The sequence below is a fragment of the Mustela lutreola genome, chromosome 16 (genome assembly GCF_030435805.1).
Source record: "Mustela lutreola isolate mMusLut2 chromosome 16, mMusLut2.pri, whole genome shotgun sequence".
NCBI classification, from domain to species: Eukaryota; Metazoa; Chordata; class Mammalia; order Carnivora; family Mustelidae; genus Mustela; species Mustela lutreola.
Window position 1 is genome coordinate 25,148,980 of NC_081305.1, and position 26,103 is coordinate 25,175,082.

The following is a 26,103-nucleotide window of genomic DNA, read 5'->3' on the forward strand; positions in this document are numbered from 1 at the left end:
TCAAACAACTAGAGGAACAAGGGCTAACACTTCATGAACAGCTCCAATATTCCAGGGACAGTCCATAATTGTGGATAAAAGGCTTCCAAGAGTCATGTTTGTGTTTAAGCAGTAGAAGCTTGCTCCATTAAGAAGGGGGCACAAACCTTCTGGAAACTACCTGAATACCAACCACTAAGGCAGCTCCATTCTATCTTTCAGGAAAACATCCTCATGGTACAGACAATAGAGAGAGTAATTCTGCATAGAAAAGAGGAAAATGGGCTTGTGAAATGCAAGATGTGTCTTGAGAGAATATTTCTTAGTGGGAGCTTTGGATTCTCAAACTACAGAGACAGAACACTGCAAAAAAACACAAAACAATCTAAAACAAGGGGTTAGTATACGATGTACATTAACATTTGACATTTAAAGACTGATACCCTTTATTTCAGCAAATACTTTATAAATCTCTTAGGCAAATCATTTCCATTTCCTAGATCTTCTTAACTGGCATTTAGCTCTTCTGTGAAGCCATATTTGTGAGTGTGGACCATCTGAGAGCACGGGCCTTCTATTCAAAGGATGTCTTCTGTGTCGACTCTAATCCATCTTCAACAAAGCAACAAATTCCTATTTAAAACTATTTAGCTAAATACTCCAGAGATCCAATATAATTTCCTGCAGTTGCTCTCACACTGTCACGATTCTAATTATGACACTGTTGGGAATACTCGCTTTCTTAAAAAATGTAAAATGCACCATAAAAATTTATGAAGCAAATTATTGCAGGTATAACTGTTCAAGGGTGTAGTGGTCTCTTTGTAACTCAGTTTCCTCTGCCACGGCCCTTCTACACTTCATTTTATGGTCAATATGACGCCTCATTGAAGAAAGAATATTAAAAATAATTTATTAAGATTAAATTGCTTCTTCAGAAGGCACGATTTTATCTTCCTCATTTTGTAAAAATCCCATTTTAATTTGCTTCCTATGTCATCTCTAGCATGAATTTAAGGATTTAATGGAGTAAGGATGGAAGGCTGATATCGATAAAATGAATAATTTTATATTTGAAGGATTGGTTTGTTTGATTTAGGAGAAAATTTCAATGGTCAATTATCCCTGGACTCTATTTAGTATAAAGTGCTGGCCGAAGAGTAATTCCCATCCATCACTTACCAGTGTGAATTGGAAAAGGCATCTCTGTGATGACTCTTGAAATAGTAAAGATTCATATTGGATAGAAATACTGTCGCCCCCTTCCACAGAGGCAGAACAGATGCTTCTCCTAACAAAGCTAATTTTAAAAAATATTAATAGCTTAAAATACAGCTCTCTGAGGATACACGACCACATTGGCCAGGTAGTCAGTCAACCCTACTTATTAATCATGCCAGGCCTTTAGCTACTGTCTGCTACTCCCTGAGACCAGTTGGTATGCTCAGTCGCCCCATGTTTTGTTTGAGGTCCTTTGTATAACCCAGTGACTGTATTCAAACATAGAGCAAAATTAGAACAGGCTTTAGTGCTTAAAATGAAACTTAGTGAGCTTTTATTTCAGGCTTTATTCAAAAATGATTAACAAAATCATCAGAAAGAAAGTTAACAAAAATGACGGGAGAGTGAATACTAAGTTCTCACAAAGTCATAAGCTTTTTTTTTCCCTTTACTTTTTTTTTTTGGTTTGACATATGCTAAAAGCATGTGAATAATTTGAGGCCATTTCTAAAGTGACCTAGAATCAGAGACAGTGAAGGAACCTAATCTAGAGGGATTTAAACAGATGGCCCCTAAATCCCAAGGAGAGCAAATGCTGTGTCTAAGTTGATACAGAAAATAAATGATAAAACTGGCCTGGAATCAGATAAAGAACATTTCATGTGCATGCCTTTCCCAACTCTAGACTTCTATGGTTTTGTGTCCATGCAGGTTGAGTGTTATCCCAGAGAAAAATACCTGAATAAGGAAGAAAACGGGTTGTGTACTTTAGTAGGAATTATTTAATATGCATTTGCAATACAATAAATACACAGAGAGACAAACAAAAAGAGAGAAACAGACACACACAGAAAGAGGGAAAAAAAACCCTTCCATGTACCAGGCAGTGAACCTCTGCCTTTGAGGAAACTTACAATCTACTGGGAGCTGAGAAAAGAATTTATGAATTATAACACAATGCCCTAAGTGCTTTGAGGGGGAGATTTAGGGTGATACAAAAGCACATGCGCTGATCCTTTAGCCAGATAGGGAGCTTAAGAGAAGCTTGTGTCTAAGCTAAAATTTAAAGGACAGGTTGGAGTTCACTAGAAAGAAAAGAAGGGCGGTTCCTGGGTGGCTCAGTGGGTTATGGCCTCTGCCTTCAGCTCGGGTCGTGGTCCCAGGGTCCTGGGATCCAGCCCTGCATCGGTCTCTCCGCTCTGCGGGGAGCCTGCCTCCTCCTCTTTCTCTGCCTGCCTCTCTGCCTGCTTGTGACCTCTGTCTGTCGAATAAACAAAATCTTAAAAAAAAAGAAAGCAAAGAAAAGTAAAGAAGGAGGGAAGATTGTTTCACACACATGCAAAACTCTCAGAAAATCAAGGAATATCTTTGCTAAAGCAGGATATTATGGATGGATCAGGGAGTGAGGGCAGAAAGGCAAGAGATAAGAGAAGAAAGCATTTGATTATGAAGGGACAGGCAAATCATGGTCAATAGCTTGGGCCTTATTCTGAAAGTAAGGGTGAGCCCTTCAAAGGTTAGGGTAGAGCAGAGCCTTATCATATCTGACTTTCCAAAGAATTTTCTTGGAGGGGAAGGCAGGTCTTAAAAGATACAAAGCTGATGAAGACACACAGGCAAGAAACTGATGGTGGTCTAGAAGAATCCTATCACTTTGGCTAGGCAAAAAGGATTTGAAAACATACAGGAAAGAAGATGGAGAGAACTCAGTGATGTGCATGGTAAGCTGTTAAGGTTGAAGTCCAAGCTTCCTAACCAGATCATCCACTGAATCCCGGAAGCTAAGCAGGGTCGGGCCTGGTTAGTAATTGGATGGGAGACCGCCTGGGAATACCGGGTGCTGTAGGCTTTTGGGGGTATTGCTCAGTGGTAGAGCATTTGACTGCAGATCATCCACTGAGATAGGAGGAAGAGCTCCTTTCTGGGACAATGGATGTGCTCAGTAATTGACATGTTTTATTTGAGGTCATTTGTGCCTCCCAGTAACAACATATCCAGGGGGGCAGTTGGAGGTATATATATGAAACTCATTACAGAGATCTGGACAAGAACTGATGATTCAGAAATGGCCAGCCTGGAAACAGTCATTAAAAGCAAGGAACTAGTCAAGAGTACTCAGAAAAAGTCTGCTGATGAAACTAAGAGGTTGACTAAGTGCAGATTGTAGAAAAACAGCATGAAGCAGCCAGCTTCAGTTATTTAGAAGACTCACTTATTTAAAAAAGAAAAAAAAAAATGTTCCTTACAGAAGAGATTCTCTACAGATCAAATTCAAAATAAATATCTGAGTTCAATTTGTGTATTGGTCTAATCAGGGATGGTTTACCTTGAAAAATCTATTTTTCAGGGGAGGAGGAAGAGGTTAAAAATAATGCAGCATGCTAGGCTCTAATTTGGCTCCTGGATTTAATGCATGTGACAACTTGTAGAGGTTAAACAGCTTTCTGGGGCCTAGTGTCCTCCTCCCTAAACGAGAAAAGTAACCACTAACGCAGAAAATGACTGCGAAGATTAAGTTCTGTTGCATTTGGCAGAGTTGGGATCACTTCACATAGTACCCAGCACATAACAGAAGTTTAATAGATGTTAGTTGTCCATCTTTTCAGTAGTGTATCCAGGTGGGCCGAATGAATTAGCAAAACATATATAGTGGGCAGAACAACAAAAACCTTTATCTAATTATTTTATACATGCAAATAAAAGTAAGTCTGAAAGTGAGATGAAAACTCATTTGTTGAATCAGTTTTCCCATATTTGAAGAGTATTTGCTTTTTTTTACTGTCGCTCTGAAAGAAAAATGGTCTATTTATAGTCAGGGTCAAGTTGGTTTCACAGGCCATAATAGCATCAATGTTGGCAGTTCATTGAGTTAGCCACTGGGTGAGCCAAATCACCCAGTAAGATACCATGGTCTGGTTATTTAAATTGCGCGGATATAGCTCAACTAAAAATAATGAAATAAAATTGCATTCTGGATTATAAAATTGAATTTGGCATTTTATGTTTTGATCGTTTTTGCTGTAGGTTTGAGATTGGTATTAACAACAAATGAACATATCTGCTATTCAATTTAAAATGCTGAAAAATGAAAATGTTATTTTGTGTGGTCCAGCTTATGCACAGTAAATTCAGGATAGCAATTACAAGGTTTTAAAAGTAGGAATAACTCCAGTTAAAGGTTCACTGCTTCTCAGTGAACCAAGTCCTGGATTTGAGGAAGTCATTTCTACCAAGGACACCAGATCAGTGATTCTCTAATCTTTCTGTTAATAGAGCAATTGGAAATGACAATGCTTTGCAGAAGACCACAAATAATAAAATGTTAAACTTAACTATAATTAAATGCATTTTCCTACTTAATCCGATACCATCTCATATTAGAGATAATATACAATCGGTTAAGGTCACAAACTCTGGAATCAGACTTAACTTTATAAACAGGGATACTGAGACACAGGTCAGATAATTCCCATGCCCCAATTCATACCATTATGAGGTGGCAAAGCCAAAAGTCAAGCCCAGGTAATGTTAATAGCAACTCTACCCAAAAGTCTTCTTAAGACTTAATGAGTCATGGAAAGTGCTCAGTGCAATGGCTGCCTATTGATATTTACAGACCCTTTACCAACAATGTAGACAAGGCATTGTGCAATATTTTTTTTTTAATAAAAGAGGAGGGAAAAGGGGCACCTGGGTGGCTCAGTGGGTTAAGCCTCTGCCTTCAACTCGGGTCATGATCTCAGGGTATTGGGATCCAGTTCCACATTGGGCTCTCTGCTCAGTGGGGAACCTGCTTCTGTCTCTCTCTCTGGCTGCCTCTCTGCCTACTTGGGATTTCTCTGGGTGTGTGTCAAATAAATAAAATCTCTAAAAAGAAAAAAAAAAAAAGGAAAGAAAGAAAGGAGGGAAAGGTACAAATGAGGAAGTTCCATTTAATATATAATTATCATCCCGAAATTCTGGGAAAGTTCTCTTTTGTTGAATGACAAAATAGTATTACTGCTGCATTTGCACGTGGTTCTCAGTAGAGGAATTACATGCTGTTTGACTGAAAGAGTGAATCCTAAAGGGGAGTTAACTTCCCTGACCGTTAACAGCTGTGTTACACCGACAAATTACATAACCTCTCTGGGCTTCAGTCATAAAATGGAGATAATTAAAATACTAGTCTGGAGAGGACTAAATGAGTTGGTACATTAATGAGTATACAATGGTGCCTGGAATTAGTAGGAACTCAAGTAATGCCATTTATTGCCATCATTACTCTTTCCAGAAGAGTCTTCATACAGTGCAGAGTCATTGTAAATTCAGAGATATAGAACCCACTGCTGATACCAAAACATAATACGCATACACGAACATATAAATCCGAAAACTGCTTCTCCACTGTGAATCATTCACGTAATTTAAAAGTCAGGCTGCTTTCATGTTTTTTCAATTAGAATATAAAGAAACGTGATAATGTGCAGACTATAGGGACAGAGGCGGGGAGAAACTCCTAAAAGGTGCAAATGTTATTATAAAGAGAAATTAATGGAACTGCAAGCACATTCTAACCTGAAAAGGTGTGTGCACACGCATGCGTGAACACACACACACACCTCTGCTTTTTGCACTCCCTTTCTGGATCTCTTTTCTCCCGATTTTTCACATGTCTGCTTTTCCCTCACCCTTCAAGTGTTGCTTGAACACCACCTTCTCAGACAGAGCATCCCTGATCTCTGTTTAGAAAAAGCCTCCCTTTTTCATTCATAATTGAACCTCCGTTCTGTTTATTTTCTCCATGACATCAGCAACAATAGGTAATTATTGTGTTTGCTTGTTTTGTTTTGTTTTTATCTTCCCTACTAAAACAAAACACAATTAGGAATGGGATTTCTCTAAATTGGGTCGCCGCTCATTCATTAGTTGCCTAATCCAGCATTTGATACATACTGGCATCTAATAAATATTTGTTGACCCAATTAATAAAGGGAATAGTATATTTATATTCCACTCAATATTTGGTCCTTTATCTGCAGAAAGAGCCAATAATTTGGCCCTGAATTCCTAATACCAGCTTTGGATATTTCTGCTGGGCCTTGGGGGCCTTCTCTGGTTTGCACGGAGCTCAGGAGCAAGAAGGCATGAGGTGGGCAGGGTCTAAGAGAAGGGACAGAAAAGGCCCATGGGTGAGAGAGGTAGTGTGGAGACACACAGAGTTCAAGCACATGCTGGAATCATTAGAGCCACTAGGAGCGCCGGCCTGATCCTGAAGTAGGCTCTTAAATGTTCTCTCTCAGCTTTCTCTACGTGACATTCAGAGACTTTGTCCTGAAACAGAGTTCTTCCCAAGTGTGCCTGCCAAGGGCTCTACAAAGGCCCCACCAAGCTTTCCGGATAAAGCACAAGCCTGTGGCAGAAACATCAGGCAGGGCCTTCTTCATCAGGCGGCACATTTCTCTAGTCTTTTCCTTCACAGCTTCACCGGGGACTCAGAACCAGAACAATCGATACATTACATGGAGCATTTGCGATTCTGAGAACTTTCCACCCTCTCCCATTTATCCACCACTTTCCACAAACCCTCCAGCTTAGAATAACTATCCTTATCTTTCTAAAGAAGCTCTTCCCGTCCAGAATGGAATACTGCACACAGACATTCACTGGTGTGCAGGTGTGGTTTGCAGATAGACTTCCCTTTCTCACAGCCATCCTTTGGGTATCTATCCATGGGATGAAACACACACACGGACCCAAAGGCCCTTGCTAAAAATGAGCATGAGGCCTCTGAAGAAGAGGGGTCCAAACAATCATATTCAAGACTAGAACTACTGTCCTAGCTACAATACAATCTGTACTACTTTCCTGGTTATCAACTGAGATGGCACCTTCCATTATGATGTAGGGTGTTATCACTTCCTTTTTTTCAATATTATGCTTTCCAGTTAAGTACTGAGGCCTCTTGGTTACCTATCCTTTGATGGCCATCCATTTGTCCAAATAACACACACACAAAAAAATATCAGAAGCTTCAAAATGAGGATTATTGTTACTGTCATCATTGTTTCTGTGGTTTCTGAAGTGAGTTCAAAGTCTGGGAGAGGACATTCTTCTCTAGTTTCTGAAGATGCAAACAAGCCATAGTAAGGACTCCCCAACGCATTCACATTTCAATATTCAGTGACTGAGGAACCAAATATAAATCATTGTATTATACCTGAACCAGAAAAACTGGAGAGGGAGAAGAAGTATGGGAAAAGTCACGAATGCACAGAAACACATGTCGTGGTATAAGTGTGTTTGGACAAGTCCAAACACACTTATACCACGACATGTGTACTTATATGTGTGTGTGTGTGTGTGTGTTTCTAAATCATATATGTGAGTGGTTTTAATGTGAAAAGCAGACAGAAATTGTACATACAGACTTATATGTATATCATATATGTATAGAGTGATATGCTCTAAGTTATATATAGATGATTCTAGTTATTTGTAGGAGTGATGATTTATAAAGTTTTCATAAATACTAAATTAGCCATTGCTGCTTGGGTAAACACAAGGTTAGTTTCCTGTGAGCTTTCTGTCGGACTTTCATCAAGTGATTAATATAGAACCTTGTTTGATGCGTGTTTCTCTTTAAAGACACCTTATTTAACGTATATTGTTGATTTTTTTAAAAAGATTTTATTTAGTTATTTATTTCAGAGAGAGAGAGAGAGCACGTGGATGCCTAAGGAGGGAGGCAGAGGGAGAGGGCGAAGCAGACTCCCCCCCACCCACCCCCCCATCAGGGAGCCCAGTGTGAGGCTGATCCCAGCATCATGACCTCAGCAGAAGGCAGACGCTTAACCAACTGAGCCACCCAGGCGCCCCCCATATTGTTGGTTTATTAACACTGAACACACAACCAACAGCTCTGTAAGTCATGCTTGAATGAAGCTTATGTAAAACACATGCATTTTCTCTGTCAGGCACAGTCCAGCCTTCTTGCCCTTAGGCAACACTAGACAGCATTTCAGAACTATGCTTGGGGGGCCATGTTAAACAGTGAAACCATCAACAAAAAGCCCAAAAAAGCAAATATGTAGAACTAAATAGATCGGGGAAAGGACTTGTTTCCAGTATTAGAGCTGATACAAGAAAGCAGAGCGTGTGGGCTGGCTCTCAGCCTCTGCTGGGAATGTGCACATTGGGCAACTCAAATTATTTTGCGGCTTAAAGCATGCGCATGTCCACAAACAGCCACGGAAACACTTCAAGTACTGATTTGGGGGTTACAAATATATTTCAGCAAGGAGGGGAACTAACAAATATATAATCTGCAAAAGAGGATTGAGCGTGTGTGTGTGTGTGTGTGAGAGAGAGAGAGAGAGAGAGAGAGCATGTGGATAGATCATCTTCCACATGATTGACATCTACAGGGTCATTGTTCATCTTGTATCTTACTTGCTTAACACAAGAGAGAACCTAGGAAGTATGATTAAAATAAAAGAAAGAATAGAAACCATCATATCTTTCTCAGATAATCTATTTCATCATGGTCTTTGAAATGGCCAGAGGCTTATTTTTAGAGAGATTAGGTTTCAATTACTTCTCTTTCTTTTAAAATGTATAACACTGTTTCTTATTTTCCTCTAAGATTTTATTTATTTATTTTAGAGAGAGAAAAAGAGCCAGAGAGCCTGCAGTGAGGGAGCATGAGCAGAAGGAAGGTCAAAAGGAGAGAGACAGAATCTCAGCAGACTCCCTACCAAGTGCAGAGCCCAACTCAGGGCTTGATGTTATGACCCAAGGATCATGACCTGAACTGAAATCAAAAGTCTGATGCTTAACTGACTGAGCCACCTATGCACCCCTATTTCTTCTTTAATGATAAGGATATACATAATCATTGTAAAATAGGGAAAAACTCAAAAAATATAAAGTGCAAATTACCAGTCCTCCTATGATGAGATAAAGATCATTAAAAATGTGATGCATTTCTTCTCGGTGTTTTTTTCATGCAATCTACATAGAGGCATGTAAACATCTTTAAAAATAAAATTGGAAGTATACTATTTTCTATCCTTCTATAGTTTCTTACCAATGCCTCATATCAACATCTCCCTCATCACTGTATTTCATCTTATAGAATCTTCCTGATCTCTCCTTTTGGAAGGACATACACATCTGAGATTGCTAAATGCACTCTAGGACTCAGCAGTCTGCTGTCTTAGCTGAATAAATGCACATGACAGCCTCTACTGGGGAGACTTAGAGGAAAAAATATAAAGACTCTACTGCTGGACTTTTTTCTTTAATTTCTGTATTCCTTGAGTGATCGTCACTTAGCTTAAAAAAAAAAAAAAAAAGAATCATTTCCAAAGTTGCAAGAAAGCTTACCCTAAAATAGATTGCCTATATCATAATTGACCTTTGCATAAATGCATGCATTTCATAGCAATTCGGCTCAATCAAATTTCCTAGGCAGACATACTCACACCATTTAAACACCAGAATTAAAGTTTTAAAATGCACATTTTAGTAACTCTCCAAAAGTCAAAAAGTTCAATCTCCATGTTCAATCTCCCAAGACATTATTGTTTTCCAATACAATGAGAGTTAATGGTGGACTTTTCTGTTTTTGTGAATTACAAAAGGTATTCTGGGCTGGAAGAAAGGAGCAATTCTCGTTCCTTTGTTCTCTTAGCTGTTGCTTGATTATCTTAAAACAGGTAATCACTAACCAAACTTAATCAACTACGAAAATATATAACACTATCATAGCAAAATCCTCAGAGACGCTCAACTGATAGTTAAAATCTCTAATTTTTCCTATTTAATATTTAATCCTTTACCCTAACAAGAAGAAACTACAGAGTTCCCAAAAACAAAGAAAATGGAGATAATTATGAACAATTAAGTGAATTGAGTCCTCTTCTTAAAATGCCATTAACACATACATAATTTGTATATTATGTGAAAAGAATTAATTAACTAACCCATAAGGAAGTGTGACAGAGGGAAAAATTAGTATGTTATATACTGATATAGTCTGGATTCTTTGAATACCTTTTAAGTTGCCATGTAGTCATTAGGTAAATGTTGAGATTAAGCTAATTTTAGGCTGTTAATCCCAAAATATATCCCAAAAGTTAATTATTAAAAGTTATTTACATATTTAAAAGAGCTAAGTTAACATGAGAGTCATTTTTATCAAATATAAATTAAAAGAAATGTTACTTCTGGTTCTCCCCTAAAAGTGAAAAGTAATATTGTTATTGCATTTAAAAGTATTTAAAATCTTACTGCAAATGGCATTGCTCCAGGTTTTAGCCCAACATAACTGGGTTCAAACCCAGACTGGAAAATCCCAATTCAAAAGCCAGAAAGGGTACTGATTTCCTTGCTTCTAGAAGCCTTCTTGCTTCTCTTAAAACACTCTTTTGCCATCCTTGGCTCTCACAAAAGTTTTCTACCCACTCAGTGCAAGCATTTGTTCCTCATCTGGGATATCCCTGTAAAAAGGATGATTTAGACCCACTGTTATTCACACAACAAATCATAGGGACACTCCCATGGATTCTAAGTCATTGTCAGTGGTGCCACCATGGGTGTTCCCTTCATTCTCACAGGAAGAGACCATACCTACCGTATATGCTTTTATCCCACTAATCATAATATTTAACACTGAGTTCTCTTTTTTTAAGATTTTATTTATTTATTTATTTGAGAGAGAGTGAGAGAGCATGGGCACAAGCAGGGGCAGTGGGAGAAGGAAAAGCAGGCTACCCACTGAGCAGGGAGCCTGATGAGGGGCTCCATCTCAGAAGCCTGGGATCATGACCTGAGCCCAAGCAGCCACTTAACCAACTGAGCCACCCAGGTACCCAATTTATTGGGTTCTTATCAAATCTGGGGCTTCTCCTAAGCAGTTTACATATTATCTCAGTCCACAGTCACAAAATCTATACAAGATAATTATTAGTACTGTACCTCTTTGGGAAAATAAATTTAAACCTCTAAACCTTCAGGACACCAGGGTACCTCAGTTAGTTAAGGGTCTGTCTTTTTTTTTTTTTTTTTAAGATTTTATTTATTTATTTGAGAAAGAGAGAGTGCAAGTTGAGGGAGGCAGAGGGACAAGCTGACACCAAGCTGAGGGCAGAATCCAACGTGGGGCTCAATCCCACAACCCTGAGATTATGACCCAAGGGAAAATCAAGAGTTGGACACTCAACTGCATGAGTCCCCCAGGTACCCCAATGCCCTACTCTTGATTTGTTGGGCTCCTCCCTGGGCATGGAGCTGACTTGGGATTCTCTCTCTTCCTCTCCCTCTGCCGCTCCCCTGCTGATGGGTATGCATTCTCTTCAAAAACAACAACAACAACAACAAAACCTGCAAACTTTCATTTGCCCCTACACAAAAGGGAGCTAATTAGTAAGTGATTAGGTAGTATAAAGTAAGAGACCCACAGTTCAAATTCAAGCCAATAGGTCCTATTCCAAAGCGTGAAGGGAGCCTGCCTTGGTCTTTAATGCTTTCAACGGATTGATTTTGGGCAAATAAGTAACTTGTCAGTTTTCCCATCTGTACAACAGAAATAGTGTTACTCACTTTATAAGTGATATTGGCAGGATTAAATGCCATAGTGTGTGGATCACACATCAGTTCATGGTGCAACCCATGGAGCTCCACATGTGTTAATTCCCCTACACAAAGATGGGCTATTAGCTTCATGACCACAGTTAGCAAAATAGTGGGAACATATGGCCTAACAAGTACATGCAATGAAAACACAACCAATATTTGAAATCAACACCACCTCTGGCACACCAGGGTCGTATGTTCAACATGATGGTCAACTATGAGAGTGCTGAGGGGACTGGAAATGGTTGTTTGTCACAGAGCATTATGCTGACAGTCAAAGTGTCCACTGTGCCAGAGGAAGTTAAACGGACATGGGAGACTTGAAGGCTGTTTCAGTTAGGGAGAGAGGCCAGATTGTAGCCCGCACTCAACACCCCTGAAACAAAGAATAGGCAAAGTCCTCAGTGCTGGGGTGACGGGGAGAACCCAGGCCATCATGTTTGCTAAATGGCTTTACCTAAAAGAGAACTTTCTCGGGGGCCCCTGGGTGGCTCAGTCGGTGAAGCCTCTGACTCCTGATTTTGACTCAGGTCCTGATCTCATGGGTGCTAGGACCAAGCCCCACACTGGGCTCTGGGCTCAGCAGGGAGTCTGCGTGGGATTTCCTCCCTCTGCCCCTCCCTCTTCTCTCTCTCTCAAATAAACAAGTAAGTCAGAGAGAGAGAGCGAGAGAGAGAGGGGGAGAGAGAGAAAAGAAGAAGAAAAGAAAAGAAAAGAAAAAAGGAGAGAGGGAGAAAAGAAAGAAGGAAGGAAGGAAGGAGAAGGGGGGGGGAGGAAGGAAGAAAGAAAGAAAGAAAACTTTCTCTCAAATCTTTGTGACAGAAAGTTTTACAATTTGGAGCAAGGCCTCCACTGAAAGGAGACGCCTACCCTCCCACAGAACCTGGGAGAGAGGGAAGCTATATCCCTTGATGTTTACCTGTTCAAAGGGATGGCTCCTAGGTCCTTGAGAAAGACTTTTCTGTGTCGTAAAACTGTCAAGAGGCTTTTTTTTTTTTTTCTCAATTTCACATATCTCAAAGAGCCAGGGAAAGAATTGACAATTACAAGTTTTCTAAAATAAATGCTCTAAAAGAAAGGAAGGTCAGAGCCTAGAATTAGGAAGAAACCATTCTAAACTTTAATCAAACTACGGGAAATTCGGGTCTTCTTGGTCAGGGTGACACCAGCGGAGGCGGGATGAGCCACAGGAAGCAGCTCCACCTCCCATAGCCTCCCTTTCATGGGCATCCCGTGATATAAACCATCTGCTCGACTCTTGTTTCCATAACAGGTACTTCTAACAGATAAGCGGAGAGGATCTAACAAGTCATTTCAGATGAGGAGAAAATAAACAGTATGAGGAACTTGATTTAGCTACAGAGTCACCGAGGTCTTTAAATCAGCTAATTGCACAGCAAACTGGCATCAAATTTAGGTTTAAAATTTGCACTTTGGTGCTTGTTATACAATACCACAATGACATCTATAAGAATATTCCAAGAAAGGAATCAACATAGTTAAACATAAATGAATGGAATATGTATTAAATACACAATGGAGACAGTTAACCAAAATGATTTTCATGTTTTTCTAAACAAATCTAGACTACACACCTTTCTTTCTCACTAGCACACTGATTTACAGCAGTGTTGGTTTGGTATGTAAGCTCCCTCTTACTACAGTTTGGTTCAGGAAGAGTCTCCGAATTTTCTGAATTGTGTTGACTAGAAGTCTCCTGTGGAGTCAATCTTGTCAGTTTGTTTATTAGTTAATTGTCATCCTAAATTCCAGTCACCCAAAAGAGCTCACTCTAAGACTCTCCTCTCTAGCAAGTACCTGCATAATTAGTCTCATTTTAGAATACCTATTATTCAGTGCACAATAGAACAGACAATTAATTTGGACCACATGCAATTATGTTGAAAGGTCAGGTGCTACCCATAATAAAACTCTGTTCAAAAATGTGTTTAGGGAGAGCATTAATATGGTTATCCAGAGACTTTAAGGGGCAGAAAATCTCCAAATGCAATTAAATGGGCTGTAAAGTAATCACTTGCAATTTTTCATTTTTGAAGCAGGAGACTTTTTGAATGTTGTGCAAAATGAATACTTCTAAGACCAATCAAATTTGGGAGATTTACATCAAGAGGTGACAAATTCATACCCTAAAGCAGAGAGCACATTATGTGGGCCTGCAACTTCCTGTGTGAGTCTCAAGTTATAAAGAGCTTTCACGGAGCAGTTGTTACAAACCCCTCAAATACAGTTAATAATGAAAGTGCTGGCTTTATCCATCTTGGGTAATTTGAACTACATAGCCATAAAAATTACAGTTAGAAGTGTGGATGTGTGGATTATAAAGTATCCCCAGTACCCAAATGTCCATGAATTTATAATTCTGTGTTCTTCAACAATATTATGTTTGCCTGTTAAATGCAAATTTTTGAAGTAGATTTCACTCTAGAGGAAGTTCCAAAGATACCTCTGTCACTATTAAAGGTAGATGTATATTTTACAGCTCTAGGCAGGTTTATAAAATGCTCCTTGTTTCCTCCACATGGACAAGATTTTGCTGATAGAAGAAAAAAATCAGGGAGGGACAAAAAGGCAGAAAACTACAGTAAGAATTGACAACCAAACACTTTCTCTGTACCAATGTGATAACAGTGTACATCTAGACACAGACAGCACTGTGGTTTAAGAATAAATATGGAGAGATACTTACAACATGAGTGATGGACTTACCCTTTAGTTATTTATTTCCTAGCAACAAAAGGACAGTACATCTGGAATTTTTTATAGACTTAGTCTTTCTTCAGGAATTATGCAAGCATTAAGTATCTATTATATCATGGAGTGGTGGTAGTGTGAGAGAAAAGCATGATGAAGGCACAGTCATTAACTCAATGATTATCCTTTAGAACGAAATACTAAGAGTGCATAGGCAGACCAGATAAACCAGAAATTAGGAAGATCTCAGTTTCAACCTTGGTCCAACTTTTTTACTAGCTATATGACTTTGGGTGGGTTCCTTAAGCTCCATGTGCTTCAAATTTCACATCTATAAAGTGATAATTTAAATAATAGTAACTACCAAGTTCTCTGAATTGCTAGTGACAGGACAATTAGCTCAAACTTGCTTAAGCAAAAGGAATATTGGTTTGCTCATATAATCAAAATGCAGAGAGATGAGAGAATTGTCCTTGAGAAGAACTAGAACCTAGGACTCAAAATCCTGTGACTTCTAGCTTTGTCCATCATTTTATTCATTATTAGTGCATTCTCAGCAGGACAATGACACCTTTCTGTTTCTCAACCCCAGTGATGTTTGTAGAGTTCCCATTTAACCAAATCAAGTGGAAGATTCTGTTTTTAAAATATAATATTTAGACAGCAATGTATTTATTTAGGGGGAAAAGGTCAGTGCAAATAAAGTGATAATTACCCTTCTTTGGGTTCTTGGTAAATCCATCTATTGCTAAGTCATAAACTCCTTAGGAACAGAGAACTTTACATCTTAAATCCATGTAACCCATATTCTCCTTAATAACTACAGCCTAAATACATGCCTTGTACTGTGTGTGTGTGTGTGTGTGTGTGTGTGTGAGAGAGAGAGAGAGAGAGAGAGGGGAATCCTGGCCATACCTATCCCCAGATAAAAACTTCTCAGTCTTTCAATTTCACAGACTACAAAGTCTGATCTCTTCAGCCCAGCATTCAAAGTCCCTTGCAATCTGTCTTAAAGTCTACCTTCTCATTCCTATGTGGTCTTCACTCACTGCTCACAAACACTGAATCTAATTAACTGACATATTCAAGCATGCTGGACGCTTCTCCATCTCCAAGCTTATTTTGAGGATTCTCCTGTCCTTGATGTAATTTTTTCCTATTTCTGCACTTCAAAAGTCCTCTCTACCCTTTGAGAACCAGCTCAGATATAATCTCCACCATGGAGTGTTCTCTGATCTGCCTATTCATAAGTTATTTGAACAGGCATGCTTAGTACCTACAATCTCCCGAGGATTTGAATTAAAATGATGGGTAAGATACACTTCTTCCCTGGAGAAGCCCACAGTTTAATGGGACAGATGTTTCTATTACAATGTGATGGGATCATGCGGAACTATGTATAGAGTAAAAGGGAGCCAACCCAATCCAGACTAGGGAAAGCAAATCCTGGGAAAGATTCCCAAAGGATACACTGCCCCATGTACAACTCTTGCTTTCCTTCTTCTATGTTCTTCTTAGGTTCCCAAAGAGATATTTAGTGAGGATCAGCAATGATGCTGGATTTCTACATGTCTGCCTTTTTTATTAAAATAGGAATGACATCAGGGGTGCCTGGGTGGCTCAGTGGGTTAAGCCTCTGCCTTAGGGCCAGGTCATGATCTCAGGGTCCTGGGATCCAGCCCTGCGTCGGATTTTCTGCTCCACGGGAAGCCTGCCTTCCCCTCTCTCTCTGCCTGCCTCTCTGCCTACTTGCGATCTCTCTCTCTCTCCATCAAATAAATAAATAAAATATTTTAAAAAATAGTAATAACATCAATAATCATCACAACTACAATCACAACAAACGTCAGTTCTTAACAGTCTTTGTACCAATTGCTTACCAGAGACCACCTTATATAATCTTCACAGCTAAGTCTCTATGAATAAATGTAAGGGCCATCGCTGTAGCATCACTGTCGTCTTACCTCTAATATTATAGGCTGGTCTAATCAGAGAATTCCTTTGAACAGACACAGGATTGGCTCAGGGAAGGTCAGGTGAACTGAGCTGGACCAATCAGATCTCATCCCTGGGACTGCTATGGATTCCGGAAGCCCCCACGCCTTTGCTCAAACTATTTAATCTACCTGAGAGGCTAGCTGTGCTTCATCCACCTGCTAAATTCTTGTTTGTTTTTCAAAATGTGGCTCTGATTTCTCCTCCTGTGATTTATTCTCAGACATATTCATGTAGGGTTCATCTCTTCTTTTTTTGACCAGTGCTGTTTCTTAAATCCACTTCTGCTACAACACTTGCCATATGGTGTTGGATGCACATAGACTATATGCTAAAAAATGATCTGTTTAAAGGTAGAGCTCGTGGCTTATTTATCTTTTCATTGCTAGTGTCAATTCCAGTGGCTAGCATATATTTATTAAATGAACAAATGAATGGACAAATGAAGAAATGAATGACGTTATAAGGCTCAGTTACATTTAATTCCCTATTACACTTACCAGAAATAAACAGGTTCCTAGATAAAGGTGATGTCATGTTAATTTCTTAGAATGTCTTGGGTCATTTTCTCATTTGTTCCCCTGTGTTAATTTCTTGTGACCACCCAATATTTCCTACTTTCCTGTTTCCTCTTTTTTTTCTCTCACTTCCGTTTTTCTATGTTGCATTTAAAAAATATCACACTTGTTGGTAGATTCCTGCTAAAGTTTGTCATTAATTCCACCCAACTTGTGGAATAGCTGTGCTGAAGTTAAAAGAATGGTGGTCTCATCCTGAGTCCCTCCACTAACTTTCTCAGGAAAATATTAGAGACTCTTGGTGCCAACCATCTCATTTAACAAGAAACTTAGGGGATAGATGTCAGAATCATGGACTTTTATCTGTGTCTCATTGTTATTCTTCATGAGTGTGGAGAATATTTGGATTACTTTGAATGAAAGACAGTGAAGTAGATGTCTCTGACACATGAATCCACCATATCGGAGTTTCTTACAATGATAATCCTGTCACAGCTGTTAGAATATATTCCTTTATCCTTGTGACATTTTAACAGGAGACAAATCCAAGTTATTATAAACAGATATAAACCATTCAGTCCAAAATGGTTTGTATTAGCAACTTCATCCTGCTGACAAGCCTTGTTTCAGAAATTTGTCAACATTATTCTTGAGCATTTGATTTTTCCCCCCCTCTGCAAAGTTGAACCTGCTTCAGGCTTTTGTTCTATAAAATTTAAAACTGCCAGTTTAAAATGTGTATTTAATTATATCTTAGGATGTGAAAGATGGAAATATACAGCCATTTAACTAGCTAAAAGATGGAGTGAAAGGTGGGTGGGTGTTATTTGCTTGATTTGAGTGTTTTCTCAGTACCAGTGGCCTTAGTATCAAACAGGAGAGGGAGCTGTGGAAATTGAAGAATAAATTGAATGGATATTTGGGGAAGACATTTTAGTGGGAGGAGAGTCAGAGCTTTCAAGTAAATTACTAGTGTATACATATTTCCCAGATGACTCTGAATTCTTTACTGGAACTGACATGGGTTAGATAAATATATTAATATCCTCCTTTCCTGATAAAAACAAGAAACAGACTGAAAAGGTGTGAAATTTAAACAGTGTATGAAGAATAAAGACATTCTGGAGAACAGCCTGCTGTTCCTGGGTCTCTAGTGTTGAAACATCTATGGATACATATCCCCAGCCCTATCTAACACTTCCTGTGTATTCTTATTTCTCTTCCCCTGGTGGGTAAGTGCTCAGATACTGGAGCAATGATGCTTGTTTAATGAATTACAAAGAAGAATGGCTTTTCCCCCATTTGGATAGGCACACCTGTATTCAAACCAAAGGTAGTGCAATAAAATCTATTGTAAAGGTACAATAAATTGATGTGTGCCAAACAGCATTAGAAGGTAGAAATGCCTAATGTTGTGGGGAGTGGTCATGGTACATACTTGGACCTGAGTACCATCTAGACTTTATAGGCAGAATTTGCTTACAATAGATACAATCAATTGAGATTTTTCAGATTATATTAAGCAGAAGGATGATTTGAAGTTAAGACCAATGAGAAAAGTGGCACCAGGTCAGTCAATCAGCAATCACCTTGACAATAATTGTGTCCACCATTCATTCCCTGGCTTAGAAGTTAAGTCATGGTATGTTTTCTGCCCAATCATGGACAGAATGAGGCTAACTCCCAATCTATCCAAGGTTCCACGTAGTATCCCTGGGCTACCAGGGATAGAGCCCGCTTTGAACTAAGGCAGTGGTGCTCAGATTTATTAGTCATGCTACCATGTGATTAAATATAATTTAAAAAGTAAATGAATGCATAAAACATATAACGTAAGACATGGATCCAATTGATGCCAAGGTAAACAGACCAAAGACCTAATCCTTCACCTCCTCCCTTCTATAAGAGGAAAGCTGTACAACCATGAGGCATATCTAAACTGCCTAAATTATCTCAGCTACAAAATATTCACTGTCTATAGAGGCCACATTCATACTAAAGACTAACATGATGAGAAAGAAAGACCAGGGTTTAAGTCCTGACTCTAATGTGGACCAAACAGAAATTATAGAGTTTGATACAAAATCAATGCACAGAAATCAGTTAGTTTCTTATATATTAACAATGAAACTATAGAAAGGGCAATTAGAGAATCGATTCCATTTACTCTAGCACCAAGAGCCATAAGATACCTGGGAATAAACATAACCAAAGAGGTACTCGAGGAACTACAGAACACTCATCAAAGAAACTGAAGAAGACACAAAAAAAGATGGAAAAACATTTCATGCTCATGGATCAGAAGAACAAACATTGTTAAAATGTCTATACTGCCCAGAGCAATCTATACTTTCAATGCCATCCTGATCAAAATTCCACTGGTATTTTTCAAAGTGCTGTAACAAACAATCCTATAATTTGTATGGAACCAGAAAAGACCCTGAATTGCTAAGGATATGTTGAAAAAGAAAAACAAAGCTGGAGGCATCATGTTGCCTGATTTCAAGCTTTACTACAAAACTGTGATCACCAAGACAGCATGATACTGGCACAAAAACAGACACAGAGATCTATGGAACAGAGTAGAGAGCCCAGATATGAACCCTCAACTCGATGGTCAAATAATCTTTGACAAAGCAGGAAAAAATACCAGTGGAAAAAAGACAGTCTCTTCAATAAATGGTGCTAGGAAAACTGGACAGCTATGTATAGAAAAATGAAACTCGACCACTTTCTTACACCATACACAAAGATAAACTTGAAATGGATGAAAGACCTCAACATGAGACAGGAATTCATCAAAATCCTAGAGAAGAAGGTAGGCAATAACCTCTTCGACATCGGCCACAGCAACTTCTTTCAAGACACATCTCCAAAGGCAAAGAAAACAAAAGTGAAAATGAGGAAAGAAAGAAGGAAGGGAGGGATGGAAGGTAGTCTTCTATGAGATAAGCAATGAGTCATCAGGAGAGTAAGACAAGGTAGCTAAAAGGGGCTTGAGAAGCTTGTCAAACATTCCAGGTTGATGCACACATGTATAGCAGAGATGGAGAGAGTCCAACCCACATATGCATCTCTGGCTAATGGAACCTGGTTGCACACACAAAGGAAATGAAATAAAGCCCAGGAGAAAGTAAAAGTCAAGCCAGAGTTAAATATGGGCTGATGTTTGAATGTACTCTTGAGCCCACTCACAAATCCATCATCAGAGAGTAAAAGCCTTTCTGGTTCAGTCTATGAGCACAACATTTGGCCAGTCTTTGACTTATCACTAAGCTAAGCAGACATAAGGCAACCCCAAGGAAGTCAAACTTTAAAATAAAAGCAAGAGAAAAAAAAACAGCAAAGATGTCAGTGGCCACACATTACAGGAAAGACAGACTTCACAGATATAGTTCAGGCAAGTCACTAAACAAACAGCAACAAATCTCAAAGGGAAAAAAGAAGCCAGAGTTTTTGCTTTATCCAAAATGTTCATTTTCAGCAAAATAATATGAGATATGCAAAGAGACAAGAAAGTGTGACCTGTATTTAGAAAAAATAAAATATTCAATAAAGCAGTCTCTGTTCTCAGATGTTGGACTTAGCAAAAACTTCAAAGAAAGTATTAAATATGTTCAACCTAAATAAGATTATGTTTAAATAATTAAAGGAAAATAAAATAGCAATAACTCAGGAATAAAGAATCTCAATAAAGAGTTAAAATTATTTCAAAACATAAATTCTGGGGATGCCTGGATGGCTCAGTCAGTTAAACATCCAACTCTTGGTTTTGGCTCAGGTCATGACTTCAAGATCATGAGATCGAGCCCTATGCCCAGCTCCCGTGTTCAGTGAGGAGTCTGCTTGAGATTTCTTCTCTCCTTCTCCCTCTGTCCCTCCTCTTTCTCTCTCTTTCTCTCGCTCATAAATAAATAAAATATTCTAAACAATGCTAATTCTGAAGTTGAAAATTCAATAGCCTTAATCTATAGGTCTGAGACATTCAGTGAGCCTCAAGAAAGAAAAATATTTAAAAAGATCCATACCGGGGCACCTGGGTGGCTCAGTGGGTTAAAGCCTCTGCCTTGGGCTCAGGTCATGATCCCAGGGTCCCGGGATCGAGCCCCGCATCGGGCTGTCTGCGCCGCGGAGAGCCTGCTTCCTCCTCTCTCTCTCTGCCTGCCTCTCTGCCTACTTGTGATCTCTGTCTGTCAAATAAATAAATAAAATCTTGAAAAAATTTTTTAAAAAAAGACATCACAGAACAAAATGTTCTGTAGATTTAATATATATGTAAGAAGAGAAAAAAGGTATCGAATCCCTAAAGAAACCAGAAAAACAAAAGAAAAGTCTAAAGCAGAAGAAATGAGATAATAAAGAACATAGTGGTAATCAATGAAATAAAACATATAAAGACAATAGAGAAAATTAATAAAAACAAAGACTCATTTTAAAAGACCAATTAACATATTGTTATGCAAACTAACCAAGAAAATAAGAGAGAAGACTGAAATTACCAAATTAGAAATGAAAAAAGGGATCATTACTTACCCTGAAGAAATTTAAAAATTATAAGGGAATATTATAAACAACTTTATTTCAACAACTTAGACAACTCAAATAAGATGAATAAATTCCTAGAAAAACACAAATTACCAAAACTGTCTCAAGAAGGAATAAACAGCTTGAATAGGAAAAATAACATGTAAATAAAATGAATTTGACTTAAAAATATCCCCACAAAAAAAAGCACAGAAAGTTTCACTGCTGAATTCTATCAAATATGTAAAGAAGAAAATAATCCTTCACAAATTCTTTCAGAAACCTGAAGAGAACATTTCCAAGTCATTATATGCAATTAATTTTAGCTTTCACTAACAAAGACATCAAAAGAAAATCAATATTCCTTGTGAATGTAAACACAAAAATCCTTAATAATCACAAACTGAATTCAGCAACATTTAAAAATGATATGCTATGACTAAATGAGACTCATCCCAGAAATTCAAGATGGATTTGACATCCAAATTTTAATTAATGGTACAATACCATACTATTGGAATAATGGACAAAAATCACCTGATCATCTCCAATCAATGTGAGATAAACATTTGACAAGATTTGTGGAGTATGTGGGCACCTGGGTGGCTCAGTGGGTTAAGCCGCTGTCTTCGGCTCGGGTCATGATCCCAGGGTCCTGGGATCGAGTTCCGCATCGGGCTCTCTGCTCAGCAGGGAGCCTGCTTCCCTCTCTCTCTCTCTGCCTGCCTCTCTGTCTACTTGTGATCTCTGTCTGTTAAATAAACAAATAAAATCTTCAAAAAAAAAAATTTGTGGAGTATGTTATCTATGAGTTCCTGAAATGATATTGGAGATAGAGGATATCATGGTGACAGGCAGATTAACAAACTGTCTCTAAAATAGAAGTAGCAAGTGTCCTAAGGTGACCATGTAGATTTTTGAAAGGCAAAGCGGCAAGGTCTACTTCATAGTGCGAGATACCTGGCTGAATTGCTCCCATTCCTAGACGACACAGTGATAGAGTGGAAGTCCGCTAATCCTGGTCATCAAAGTCTTTCTGCATTTCACAAGCCTTCAAGCCTTGACCCAAATCCATCCCAGAACTGGTCTCCGGTGAGACTAGGTCATCTAGTCCTTCAGAATTCCAGACACTCAAGTAATTAGCTTTTATTCCCAATAGCCACCTCTACAACTGCCACTTCTACTACTATTTTTTCAAGGTTTATTAAGGTAAAATGAAAATTGTATGTATTTAGGGTGTTACAATGTGATGTACTATACGTATACATTGAGAAATGATTAACAATCAATTTATCACCTCACATAGTTACATTTTTTTTCCCTTTTTGTAAGTGTCACCATTAATTTAGACCACAAACAAATATCTTTGGGCTCCCCTCCTCTATCTAGTGGGCAGAGACTTTAGAACATCTTAGTGCAAATTCAAGTTTTATCATTTGCTAAGTATTTAAAAAACCAATGTCTGACTCTATGAATTTGACTTTAACTCATCGTGCGACCTTACACACTCTGAACTTCTGTCTCTATATCTGTAAGATGATGATTATAACAATAGTACCTGACTGAAAGATTAATTGGAATGTTGTATACAAACGTGTAACTTATAAGAGTTACATGTTATGAGGCATTGATAAGAGTAAAATTAACTTTAGTTATTTTATTATTTGATGCCATATTAATTCCTGAATGCTAAAAAATTTATACATGGCCTTTCAGAATCTTTGTATTCTGGTCTGAACCTTTTTTTTCAAATGCATCTCTTACTCTGTATCTCCATTCACCCTGAACCACATCCTAAGTGAACTACTTGACCCTACATGTATGCTACATAACATAACTGTATGGAAAATGCTACAGCATCAATAAAGTTAAACAAACAGTTTCTTACTCATTACTTTGCATTGAGCAAAATGTAATTAAAGTGATTTAAAGATACCATGGATTTTTGACAGTTGTCTCCCCAGGGGTCTACCCTGATGTGATGTGATATTAAAATATGTTTCATTATATCTAGTGGAAATTCAAGAGGAATGCACTTTGCAATTCAAAGGGGACAAAAATCTCAGAATAAAAAATTCATTTTCAATCCCTGCAGAGTTCATTATGAACAACAGAGTGCTAGAAATTAAAACATTTAAATGTGTTTAATAAGGTTCTATAATGGAATGACATTTATGTTTAGATAGATTTTTCTCGTCTCTATCTCTTTCTCTTTTATCCCTCTAAATTCTGTGCTTAGGGAAAAAGTAACTGCTGATGTGATTTAATTGGTTAATTATGGCTAGATTCACCAGCAAAGTGGAAAGTTGAAGCAATTATCTAGATTATTAAAGTTTAGACACCTTTCCCCCCAATACCTTGATATTCTAGTCAGAGTGGGTTGTGATTGTTACATTAATTGAGACCAAACTGTTTGCAGTTGTGGGAATGTGCATGCTTGGAGAATAAAATTGCAGTATTTAGAGCAGAATTAATTGATTCAGAAGAGGAAATTAAAGCAACTTAGTTAGAAAGTTAAAATTGTAATATTTTCTCATCCTTCCTCATATATTGTTTAACTAAACTATATATATAATATGTAATATACATCTATATAGATATAGACCCACACAACTTGACTGCAGTGAGCAAACAGTAAATTAAAAATGCAAGGTGAAAACAGAAGAGTGGCAAGTTAAGGACTAACCTCCAACATACTGTTAAGTTCTGAAGGATCTTGGCCCACTATAGAACTTCTTTAAGGTAAACAAAACATTATTAAAGCACTATTTCCTCCAGATACCTCTAGAACTTTTTCACTGGATCAAGGGGCTACTCTCCTTCTCACTACACATATTTAATCTTGAATGGATATAATTGATTAGTATCCAAGATCTAATCAGCCTAATAGATCTTTGAGTGTAACATATGGCTCCGTTTATTACACATACACAATAGAGTCTTTTTTTGCAAATGAGTTGACCACAGGTAAATAAGTCTGTTTTTACACTCTCTCATTTTTTTCTATTTGTTTGTTTGTTTTTTATTCTTGTACGAATGCCACACTGTCTTGTTTACAACAGCCAGAAATTTTTGATCAAAAATGGCACCCTCAGATTAATTTAAGCATTGGTCCAATTAGTTATTCCCACAATGGAAAATTGCTTACAATTAAAGGACTAAACAGCAGCAGGCACACCATCCATGTACTGCCAAACAAGACACTTATGCCTAACAGTAAAGCTTTTAGGAGGGCAGGAATTTGATTGTGACCGCTCTCCATTTAGAAGTCGAAACATGAGAACGCCCAGCTCTAGGGTTACCATGCTAATTCTGCTCTTAAGGAATCATGATAATGAAAGAAAAGCACACTTAAGGAGACAAATAATATTTCTGTTCTTGCAACTGATTGCTGATGGTGTTTACATCAGAAAATAAATAAAGCTGGCCAACTTGTAAAGGAAAACTAAAAATAAACAAATAAATAGCTGCTCTTTTCTCAGTGGGACCAATAATTACAGAACAATAACAGTTTGCTCTGCTACCTGCATTACCCAGATTTTGTAATCAACATGGGGGGGGGGGGCATTTATAAGTTTTAACTGCTTTCCCATTGATCTGGTTCTTCCAAGGAATTAACTTTTTCAAGACAAGTGGATTTTTTTTTCCATTTGTTTTTGATTGCCAGCAAGCTGCCAACAATACTTAAAAACATCTGAATTAGTTGGTTTTAGCACTTCTCAAACTTAATGTGCATTTGACTCACCTAAAGACTGTTGTAATTCAGATTCTGATTCCAGCAGGTCTGGAATGGGACGTAAAATCACACATTTCTAACAAGGAGGTCTGATGTCAATATATTTGTCTCCAACATAAAGACTTTGTAAATTTTGTTTTGTTTTGTTTTAACTAAGTGAATAAATTAAAAATTAAATTTCATGTAGGTTATATATTATTACATTAGGAGATAGAATATAGAGGTAATTCAAGCCTTTCCTTTATCCACAAACTATGGTTCAGAAGAAACTGGGAAAGTTATTTTATTTAGACAGTAAAGAGTAAACAAACATAAATACAACAAAGAATAAGGCAGCATAGTGCTGGGCATAGAGTAATTACTCTCTGTTATGCTTAGTGTTCTTATTTTTATTTACTCTACAGACAGCATCTACCTATATTTTCTGTATTTCTGAACCATGCAAAGTTCTTGTGCCATTGCCACATTTTTATTTCCCTTGGACCCTACATTTTTTAAATCTTCACATTACCATTTCCTTCCACTGTTCTACAGGTGACACTTCGTCTTTGAGCAAATGCTTCAAAGGATGGCCCCCTAGTTCATTTAGAAAGACATACTAAATCTTTGATAAGGCCTTGAAAAGGAACAGAATCTTTTAATGTCTGATCAAACTTTAGCAGCTGACCTATTTAATTGGATGGCCAAAGGGAATTGGGGGGATGTCAAAGTCACTGAATGTACCTTAGTGAGATCTGGATTATGGAACCCTTGTGTCTCAAAACTTCTAACTCTATGGAATTAATACAAGGCATGCTTTGC